We start from the raw sequence: 11,489 nt of genomic DNA on the forward strand, positions 1-11,489 counted from the left end.
CCATGATAGAGCTTTCCCCCTCCCCCCTTCCACCTCCTACCCTGCATTCAAGAGAAATGACCCTACTTATCACTATGGTCATGGAAGAGCTGGCTCTTCCCCTCACCTGAGAACAATGAATGGTCCTAGTGGCCCAGACTGATAGCTCAGCTACCATCCAGACCCATAGCCTGGGCCTTGGGTTGACCCACCCTAACATCTAGCCCTATCTATGACCTGCTGGAATGCATGAAGGGACTGGTCCTGTGGAACAATAGCCACATGATCTCCAGGACTCAGGACAACAGCAGGATATTCGAGAGGAGTTTTAGTGAAAGTCCAGTGATGATGGTGTGCCAGAGGCCAGAGGCCTTGAATCAGACCAATGACTCATTGCAGTGAACATATTGTGGGTAGGGGTATACTTCGTGACAATGCAGTTCCTGATGCCACTAGGATGGATAAAGAGATTGGAAAGATGAAGGAGCAAAGTGGGATTTTGCTTGTTTTGTTTTTGATTGATTTGGGGGGGGGTAGTTTCTTTTGGCGGATGCTGCAGGGATGAGGGGAAGATATGGGGAGTCTGGGAGGTGAGTGGAATTGGAGTACATGAAGTGAAATTCACAAAGAATCAATAAAGAATTATGTTATATTAAAAAATATTACACCTAGTATGATATAACTGTCCTTTGTACAACTACAAACACATTACAAATTTACAATAGGTGGCAATGCCCCTTGAAGAACATTCTTTTAGTATCTCAAGCTTAAATATAATAATCATTGATATTCTCTTAATTGATGTTACATCATGTGACAAAGAAACTGAGGAAAGAAAACACAAGTATCTGTACAAATGCCTTCTTAACAAAATAGGACAGAAACACGTCAATTATATTGCTCCGTTCTGCAACTGGTCACGTGGCCTTATCTGGTTTTATAGCTACCTTCCTCTACTACCCACTCTGCATTTCCTCCACCCTCAGCAAGCACCTCAGCAAGTCTTGGCTCTTTTCCTAGAGGAGTGACCCATACCTTCATTCCTGAAAGGTCTGTGCCCTTTGTCATCTTGCTTGATTAGGCTGTTGTAGCGACCCATTAACTTTAATCACAGGACATGGTAGCACCAAGAGACGCCCTCAAGAATCACCTGCACTCAAGACATAATCTTTCTTGCCTCTATTGTGGAGAAGGTATCCAGTTTCCCCTTGGTAATCTGGATCTATCACCCCTTCTAGCAATGTTCTTCCTTTCTTAGTCTTGGCTTAAGGACATCAGAAGCCCAAAGTGACCAAAGGGAGTCTGAGCTTCCAGTTCAATGGAATATTTGTTGTGACTCCTGGCAGGAGCACTTGCCATCTGGAATCAAAACTTCTAGGCCAGCACAACTTAAGGCTGCAGGAACAGAAAGCAAAAATTTTCCTAATGGGTCACTAGTGGTGAGTGAATGGAACTATTCTCTTTCCACCCCTTGATTCCTGGACCAATGAGTCCTGGGTATTGGAGAAACTGTACCTTATATTGGGCACTGATTCAAAGCATATACTGCCTGCTGGAGAACCCTGCCCCAGCCCCCCAGGCTGTTGCCACCTAACTGGCACTGTAACTGTGTCCTCAAAAGGCCATTCCACCTTTCTGTCAGGCTAGCTGCTTCAAGATAGTGAGGAGTAAAGTAAGACTAGTGGATTCTAATTTTGTGTGCCCACTGATGCATTTCTTGAAGTGAGTTTCTTGGTCAGAAGCAATACTGTGTGGAATACCATGTTGGGGGATCAGGCATTCTATAAGCACACAGATAATGGTTCTGATGCAAGCAGTACATTCAGGAAAGACAAATCAATAACTAGAATAAGTATCTACTCCAATAAGGACAAAGAGTTGTTCTTTCCATGGAAGAAGTAGTTCAATTTAGTCAACCTGCCATCAGGCTACTAGCTGGTCACTTCAGGGAGTGAAGCCATATCTGGGGCTCAGTGTTGATCTCTGCTGTTGGCAGACCTGGCACTCAGCAGCAGTTGTAGCCATGTCTCTTTGGTGAGTGAAAGTCTATGTTGTTGAGCTCATTCGTAACATCTAGCTCTGTCACAATGGCCACTTTGTTCATGAGCCCTTTGGGTAATGACAGGAATGGCTGGAGAAAGAGGCTGACTGTCCACAGAATGGATCATCCTATCCATTTGATTATTAAACTTCTCCTCACCTGAAGTCACCTTTTGAGGAGCATTTACACGGGGCACGGGTATCTTTACATCCTTTACCCATTTTGTAAGAACTATCCACATATTCCTTCCCCAGATGTCTTTCTCACCAATTTTCCAACCATGCTCTTTCCAAGTCCCTGGCTATCCAGCCAATCCATTAGTGGCAGCCTATGAAACAGTGAACAATTGAATATCTGGCCATTTCCATTTCCAAACAAACTGTATGACTATGTGAACTGCCCAAGGTTCTGTGAAGATTTCCCTTCACCAGTGTCTTCAGGGTTGTTGCAGAAAGGGGTGGTGCATGCATTATGCAAAGAACCATAAGTAAACCAGGCCCTAGTCTTCTCTGGTCAGCCAATCATAGGAAACAGTCCATGGGGCTGGAAGTGCATTCTTGGCAGCAGACGGCAGTGTAACAAGAATAGAAACCATAGGCGTTCGGGCAGCTTCTTCATGTAACTTGCTTGTGCCTTCAGGACCTGCCCAATCTTGTATATACTACTTCCATTTGATAATAGATTGCTGTTGTGCAATATTACTTTATGACTCAGTGAGTCAGAAAACACCCAGCTTAGGTCATGTGGTAACTTGGTGGCCTATTTTCAAATTTCAGTTTCCACTAAAGCCTGATAGCGGGCCAAAAGCTGTCTTTCAAAGGGACAAAAGTTGTCTGCAGATAATCGTAGAGCCTTGCTCCAAAATTCCAAAGGTCTTTTCTGTGATTCACATATAGGGGCCTGCTAAAGGCTCCAAACAGCATTTCTATCTGCCACTGATACCTCAAGTACCATCAGGTCTTCTAGATCATATGGTCCAAGTGGTAGAGCAGCCTGGACCTGCAGAAGAGCCTTCTCCTGTTCCAGACCCTACCCAAAGCTAGCAGCTTTCCAAGTCACTTGGTATATGGGCTGGAGTAACACACCCAAGTGGGGAATGTGCTGTCTCCTGAATCCAAATGGATCCACTAAATGTTATACTTTTTTCTTGGTGGTAGGAGGGGCCAGATGCAATAACTTATCCTTCACCTTAGAAGGAATATCTCTGCATGCCCCTTACCACTGGACTCCTAAGAATTTCACTGAGGTAGAAGCTCTTTGAATTGTAGTTGTATTTATTTCCCATGCTCCAATATGCATATGTGTTACCAATGAGTCCAAAGTAGTTGCTACCTCCTGCTCACTTGGTCCAATCAGTGTAATGTCATCAACAGAGTGCACCAGTGTGATATTCTGTGGAAGAGACGGAGGATCAAGACCCCTTCTAACTAAGTTATGACACAGGGCTGGAGAGTTAATATATCCTCAAGGTAAAAATGTGAATGTATAGCCGGGTCATGGTGGTACACACCTTTAATCCCAGCAGTCAGGAAGCAGAATCAGGCAGATCTCTGTGAGTTCCAGGCCAGCCTAGTCTACATAGTGACCACCAAGGCTACACGGAGAGCCCTAGTCTCAAAAATCAAAACCAGAACCAAAACAAACAAAAATCATCTGTAAAGGTATACTGCTGTGATGGAGAATGTACTGTGTATGTTCATCTTATTGATTGTTGAATAAAATACTGTTTGGCCAATGGCAGCAAGTTAGACAGGACTAGGAGTCAAAGAGGATTCTGGGAAATGTAGTAGAGAAGTGGTGATTCAGGCCAGAAGTGACATAGCAAGGAGACTCATATTTAGCAAGAAGAAACAGGAAGTGTCCCCTTTCCCCCTCCATGCCTCCTCCAGCAGCGGGATGTGAGCCACTGCCAAGGAGGGACGCCAATAAGGTATCTGATAAGTCTTATAAAATATATAGATTTATGATAATTAAGACTGAGCTAACAGATGAGAAATCCTAGTCATTGGCCAAGCAGCTTTGAACTTAATACAAGTTTCTGTGCATTAATTTGGGCCCTAACTTGGGCGGGCGGCTGGCGTAAAGCACACACGTGGCTGTGGGACTCGGGCGGCCTTTGGCGGAAAGATTTATCGTAACACTGCTGGCCTTGCCAACTAAAAGTAAAAGGCATCTTCTGGTGGTCCTTATGGACAGGTATCGAGAAAAAGGAATTTGCTAGATATTTAGTTGTATACCATGTACCAGGAGATGTGTTAATCTGCTCAAATAAGGTACAGCAGCTGCAATCTGAGGCACTCCTTGACTGAGTTTTCAATAGTCACCTGTCATTCTCCATGATCCACCTGTCTTATGCACTGGCCAGATAGGAGAGTTAAAGGGAGAGACAGGGGAAACCACCACTCCTGCATCTTTCAAGTACTTGATGGTGGCACTAATTTCTGCATTTCCTCCAGGGATGTGATACTGTTTTTGATTCACTATTTTCTTTGGCAGAGGCAACTCTAAAGACTTCCATTTAGTCTTCCCAACCATAATAGCCCTCTCTCTTCAGGTCAGGTGACCAATATGAGAATTCTGTCAACTTTCAAGTATATTTATCTCAATTACACCTTCTGGGACTGAGGAAATAACTATAGGATGAGTTTGGGAACACACTGGACCTTGTGTGAGTCAGACTTCAGTCAAAACTCCATTAATCACCTGACCTCCATAAGCCCCTCCTTTAACTGAAGGATCACAATGTTTCTTGGGGTCTCCTGGAATCAGCATCAACTCAGAACCAATATCCAACAGACTCAGGAAAGTCTGATTGTTTCCCTTCCCCAGTGTACAGTTACCTTGTAAAAGGTTGCAGGTCCTCCTGGGGAAGGCTAACAGAAAAATTCTTAGGTATTTTATCAAGGTCCTTTCTCAGGAGAACCTGGCCATCCCTTCATTCAAGGGATTTCTGGGTCTACAAACTGACTCAAGTCTGGAAATTAGTTCCCTTTTGCCACAGTCCAATGTAGCCTTTCTTTCAATTGTGTGAGAGTTTTCCTGCTTATACGGATCAAAGAAAAGTTCAGTAGGCTTCTTATCTATTTCATGCCAGTAGCAAAGGTCCATATGAGTCATGCCACCATAAAAGTCATTTCCCTGTGCTGACCATTAGGTCAGCCATTGTGGACATTGCTTTGTCTATGCTGCCCATTGTGATAACTACAGTCACCTTGCCTTTTGCAATTCAGTGCTGCTACCTGGCCCCTGCTACCTTGGGACCCAATTAAACCCACTGCATTTAGTTCATCCAACTGAGTAGCAGCATCTCCAGCACTAAGGTCTGGCACAAGGAAGAGAGGGACAGCAAAGTTCTTCGAATGTGCTGGTGCCCCTCTCACCATTTTTCATCTTACAGAATTTGGAAGGGCGTGTCTTTTGGACCTTCCCATTGTGGAGGATTAGGTTTTACACAGTGTACCCTCTCTAGCATTGCCACTTCCCTGAGTCTTAAAATCCCTTCATCAACACTAAGCCAAGGGATATCAGGCATCTCCAACTCCTTTTCAGTTGGCCATCTTTTAACAAATGCTTCAGCCAAACATTCAAACTTTTGACACCTTTTTTAACTGTGCAAGCTTCTATGTATGAAACATAGAATCACCATTTGGTGGAACCATATCAATAAACTCAGCCTGATCCAGTCTTATGTTTCATCCATTATTATCCCACTCCCCTAAAATCATTCCCATGCATGTTCCCCAGACTTGTGCTTGAATGAATTAGCAAACTCATTAAGCTCTTTAGTAGTGTGGTGTCCCTCATGGACTACACAGTCTCCACTGCCCCTCTAGAGCCTGCTTAGCCTCAGGTCTCATTATAGGTCTAGAGACACCTGTTGGCCGGCTATGAGGGACATCAGTACTGTATCGGCTGGTATCTCCTTCAGAGAAAGTCAATGGGCAATCCTTGGATGGACATGGATGCTGGGTCCTACCTCTGGGCAGTTCTTTGCAATCAGAGAAAGCAGGAGCCTCTATCTGTGTGTTCCACTCCAGACTCTAGCTCGGGTCAGATTCCTTCCTTGCTTTCAACATGTAGGTCTGACTCAAAGTTCTTTGCCATCTAGAAGTTTCAGGGTATAACCCCCTGATCCTTGGTTTGGATTCCCAAAAGTGTGCACTTCAGGGTGTGCACTTGGGTGACTCTGGAGTCACCAAGTTGTAGCAGGATCTTCCTAAAATGGCTTTGGTACCAAGAAGAAAGGATGCCCTCCCTGCACCACCCTCCCACGCTATCCCCCACACCCTTCCCTCTGGGTGTACCTCTCTGCCGGTACAGCTACTGCACAGACACCCCAGCCCCATCTCCCTGTCTCATTCTCTCTTTCATTGCCATCCTTCCCTGCTCTGTCCCTCACTCCCTCTTTCTCTCCTCTAAAATGTCCATCACCGAAGGTGCACTGCAGGTTTACTGAGGTTCCCTCTCTATCTTCAGTTGCACACCCCTTCACTGGTATCAGGTTCAAATTCTGGCAATTAGACAAAAGCCAACATTCCGCAAGAACTGCCAAAGCAGTCATTTCCCTTATTGCTCCAGAAGAGACAAATACACTATTAGGATACCAAAGCACATGCTGGCCTCCAAGTAACACAAATACCTGTTACACATTTCAAATCCATCCTGCCCCTTACCCTAAACTTCTCCAGCTCATGGACTTCCCTCCTTAGCTTCTCATTCTTCTTCTAACCCTGCTATTTCAGCTGTTTTTGCCTTCCTCTCTCAGTCCTCTCTCCACGTCTTCTCTTTATCACTCACTCGTCCCTCCTCTCATGACCACGTCCAGTCTGCTGGCCACATTTCATCTACTACTGCCCATGCTCTGGACTCTTCCAGATGCTTCTGGCTACAATAAAAGCCTCCCACTTGACTATACCTTGGAGCGTTCCTGTCATCAGTTTGTATGACTGGAAGGACAGCACTCACCAGTCTAGACCCAGGCTCTCTGTTCAGCTCTGGAGTTTCCTTTTGAATTCTGCTAATGAAACTAGCACGTTCTCAACATTGCCCACCTCTTAGAGTAGCTGCTGTCTACTGTCCCCAGTATGTTCCTACTGTGTGGATGTCACCCACCACTCTCATTTCTATTGCTGTGGTAGATCCTCTGATGGAAAGCAACAGGTTTATGGCAGGAGTCTGAAGCTTTGGAAGAACGCTGCTGACTGGCTTGCTCAGTTTGCTTTCTTATATAACCCAGGACCATGAGCCCCAGATGGCACCATCCACAGTGGGCTGGGCCTTCCCACATCAATCAACAATCAAGATATGCCCCATGGAGCTGGAGAGATGGCTCACAGGTTAAGAGCTCTGGCTATTCTTCCAAAGGATCTGACTTCTATCCCAAGCACCCACATGATGGCTCATCACCATCTATTTGTAATTTCAGTCCCAGGGGATCTGACACCTTCTGACCTCTGCAGGCATCAGGAGCCCAAGTGATTAACAGACACACATGCAAGCAAAACACCTATACACATGAAGTAAAAATAAAGTAAAAAAAAAAAAAAACTTTAGAGAAAATGTCCCAGATACATGCCTGCAGGCCAATTTGGTGGAGGTAACTCTTTCATTGAAGTTCCTTTCCCAGGTGACACTAGTTTGTATCAAGTTGACGAAAACTAAGGTACACAACCATCCCCCTTTTTTCCTCAATTTATTTTATTAGATTAATTAACAAATGTATGCTGTCCTCTTTTCATATTTTTAGAGCTTGAGTGTTATGCAAGCTGTGGTGGCACCCATCTGCAATCCCAGCACTCAGAGGACAAGGCTGGAAGATCTCAAGTTCAAGGCCTGCCTCCAATCTGTAGTGAGACACTGTCTCAAGACCGTGTTTGAGGATTCAGGATTCTGCCCTCTGCTTGCCACATAACTTCCCCCATCCTACCCAGAGAAATCCTAGCTCAAATGTCAGCCCTCTCAAAGAACATCATAGTGTTTCAAGACTGAAACCTTCCCTCCTAACTCTGGGTTCCTGTAGTCCATGTCATGGGTTGTTTGTTTGTTTGTTTTTCTGTTACTATAGCAGAATACCCGATACCAAATCACTTAAAAAAGAAAGCAGTTACTTGAACTCAGGTTTCTGGAGACTGGGAAGTCCAAGGTCTCATGTAGGAGATACACACACAGTGCCTGGCTCACTTCAGCAACTTTTGATACAACCCACACATCCTTTGAACTTCCCTGAAAAAAAAAAAAAAAAAACTTTAATCACTCTTAATGACCTAATCACATGCATCTCATAAGCCCTGCCTTTCAGTATGACTGCAATAGCAATAAAAGTTTAACACAAGAGACCAGGAATGACGTGGATTATATTGATACGTTTTAGGTGCTGTTTAGGTTCACTGAAGCTGACTCTGGAAGTGGGGTCACCCCCTCCACTTCAGACCCAAGCATCTTATTGTCCTCCTCGGCCTAAGGGATGAGCTCTGTGCCCCACTGACTCTGTGACAGGAAAAAGAACATCACACTGTACCCTTGAGGGCTGATAGAGGTGAACCGCTTCTAACAGGCTTATTACTATTTATTCCTTGATATAAAAGTGCCTGCAGTGGGAACAGCAGGAGGTTCAGCCATAGAAGCTGGGTCATAAAGAGAGTGGAGAGGACCCTCTCTGTCCGACTGCCAGATGACTGCCTCAGCTTCCCTAGTTGATATCTGCTAGGGTCTATAAGCCCTTGAATGGCTGGTGCTACCTTCTATCTGTTCTCTCACTTGGACTGCCACAGCCACCTCTACCAGATGCTGTGAGTTCTAATTCAATGCTGTTTTACCCTCTATATGCGGCTTCTCAATATTCACTACTCCCTAATTATTCTTCTACTTTGGTTTGCTATAGACTTAATAAACTCACTCACTCAAAACCAAAAGCAGGGTGGCGAGCATACATCATTCTCCAGACCCTGCAGAACACCAAGCCTGGGGACGTGTTCATGTATTCATTACTCTCTAGGAATAATACAGGGCATGTGTCATGTCTGTTAGTCAGACAAAACCTTTGGCCTCAATTACTGAACAGGTGCCAGTTGTGTGACTATGCATGCCCCTGGGGAGTGGCAAACTTTCCAGTCATAAGCTGTAGCCCTCCTATGTGCTGGACCCTGAGCAAGTGACATCCAGAGTGGAGAAATAGCAGGTGTAGTTTTGAATGTAACTGTAGAGTGGTGAGAATGGCAGGGTCCCTACAGACAGGCTGTGTGGGTTTGGGTCCCAGCTCCACCACTTAAAATCTGTGATCTTGTTGATCCTGTCTTCATTCATTTGGCAATTTGATCATCATGGGTTTTTTGTTTGTTTATTTGCATTAACTTTGATTTAAAAAAAAGTGTTGGGCTGGAGAAATGGCTCAGCCATTAAAGGCTAGGCTCACAACCAAAAAAGAAAAAAAGTGTTGTATTCACGTATTATCTTTATTACTGAGGTTTTTGACACAGACTTTAGATGTTGCATCTGGAACTCCATTCCATTCATGCTGCCCCCCATCTGGCCTTATGCAATTATTTAACTCCTCCACAGGGTTCTTGAAGGGATTAACTGAGCTAGTACAGGTGAAGAGCTCAGGCAGAGTTAACTCTCATCATTATGACTGTCCAGAAGCACAGGGAGCAGCCATCAGTGTCGGCTGATGAAGGAACACCACCATAGCTGCTGCTCGGCGTCTCTCGGGAAGCCATTGCACAAGCAGAGCTTTGCTCAGCTATCTGGGACTGAGATGCGCTTGCTGCTCTGCATATGTGATTAGTGTCTAATGCCCATAGCAAAGCTCCTTGCCAGAAGTCAAAGGTCTTCACTCCCAGCCCAGAACTCCATTTGTCTCTGCCATCGTCATGTCTTCTGTGTTCCTCCCACATGCTATGTGCTCCAGGATCCACCGCAGTCACCTCTCATCTCTACAGTCATGCCTGCCCACTCTCACACACAGTCTGCTGCTCCGTGAAGGGCATTTACAGATCTAGGTAAAGAGACTCACACCTGTCCTCCCAGCACTTAGGAAACTGAAGAAGGAGCATTGCCTTGAGCTTGCAGTTATCCTGGGGATGCACCGTGAGCTCCAGGCCAGCCTGGGCTGTAGAGCATCTCCAAAGAAAGCAAAACAAAAGGAATTTGCCCAAGTGTTCTTCCCAGAAGCATCTTTTGTGTCCCCACACTGCCCGTTACTTATGGGGTCTATTACCTCCTTGCCATCCATCTCCGGACAGTCATTGGATTTGCTCAGGCACTTCCTGAGCCAGATTGCTCTTGAAAACCCAGTAATCCGTTTCTCCAATTGAATTACTCTTCTGCTTTCTTACTGGGCCACCCATCTCCTGCCCTCACTTCCCGCACAACTTCTGATTGCTTCAGTTCTATGTCTCAGTGTTCTGTGACTCCTGGCCTGTACCATTCAAAAACAACAGATATTGATTTCCATTTCCTCTTAGGACTTCCCAGTCATCTGCAGTCCCCCTAATGCTGCCTTTGTAAAGGCCTCTGTCTTCCTGAACCCATTTTCCCTGTGATTGGCTTCACAATGAGGACCCATTGCCACTGTCAGCAGCTTAGTCAGCCTTGGCTCCACTCCCAGGCAGCTGCTCCACTCTGGCCTTTGTCAGAGCCTCTTGCCCATCTCAGTGCCTGCAGGAAGCTCCACATTTGTCCTTAGCTCCTCTGAGAAGGCAAGACAGTCCCGGGGCTGGCCACACAGCAGTAAACCAGGAGCCCTGGACTCTGAAACACACTGAAAAAGTGTTAAAATTAGAATGAAAACTATTAAACTATTTGTTATTTGCATGTGCCACCCCAGCCTATCATGCCCACAATTATTATTTCTCTGTGTGTATGTGTGAGTGCCACTCCAGCCCACTCATTTGTGAATGTGTGTGTGCACACATGTGCCACACCAGCCATGCATGCCTCATTATTGTGTGTATGCACGTGCACCATGCCAGCCCATGCATGCCAGGGACAACTTGCAGAAGTTGGTTCTTCCTCCTGACCTTGTGAAGAAGCCATTTCATGGTCTCAGGGAGTTTAATCCAGGAATCGTCACTTGAGCTAACAAATTCACCTGAGGGCAGCTGTTCTAACAATGACCAGAGTTCCCAGTGTCGGTACTAACGCTAGCCCACACCTGGAGACCAGTCAGGCACCCACTGAACACTCCCTGGGGTTTGTCTCTATGGTGGAATGTCATGACACATCAGTCAGAACAGCTGGACTTGAAAACAGTGGAAACATCAACTGCTGATAAGTAGGCAGGAAAATTGGATTTCTCATATATTGCTGATGGGAATGAAACATCAAAACAGTGTAGCTAGATGTGTCTAAGCACTTTTAGTCTAAGCACTTGAAAGACAAAGTCTGGTGGATCTGTATAAATTCAGGGGCCAGTCTTATCTACACAACAAGTTCCAGTCCAGCCAGTGCTACAGAGGAAGACTCTGTCTTG

The sequence above is a fragment of the Cricetulus griseus genome, chromosome 7 (assembly GCF_003668045.3).
Source record: "Cricetulus griseus strain 17A/GY chromosome 7, alternate assembly CriGri-PICRH-1.0, whole genome shotgun sequence".
NCBI lineage: Eukaryota > Metazoa > Chordata > Mammalia > Rodentia > Cricetidae > Cricetulus > Cricetulus griseus.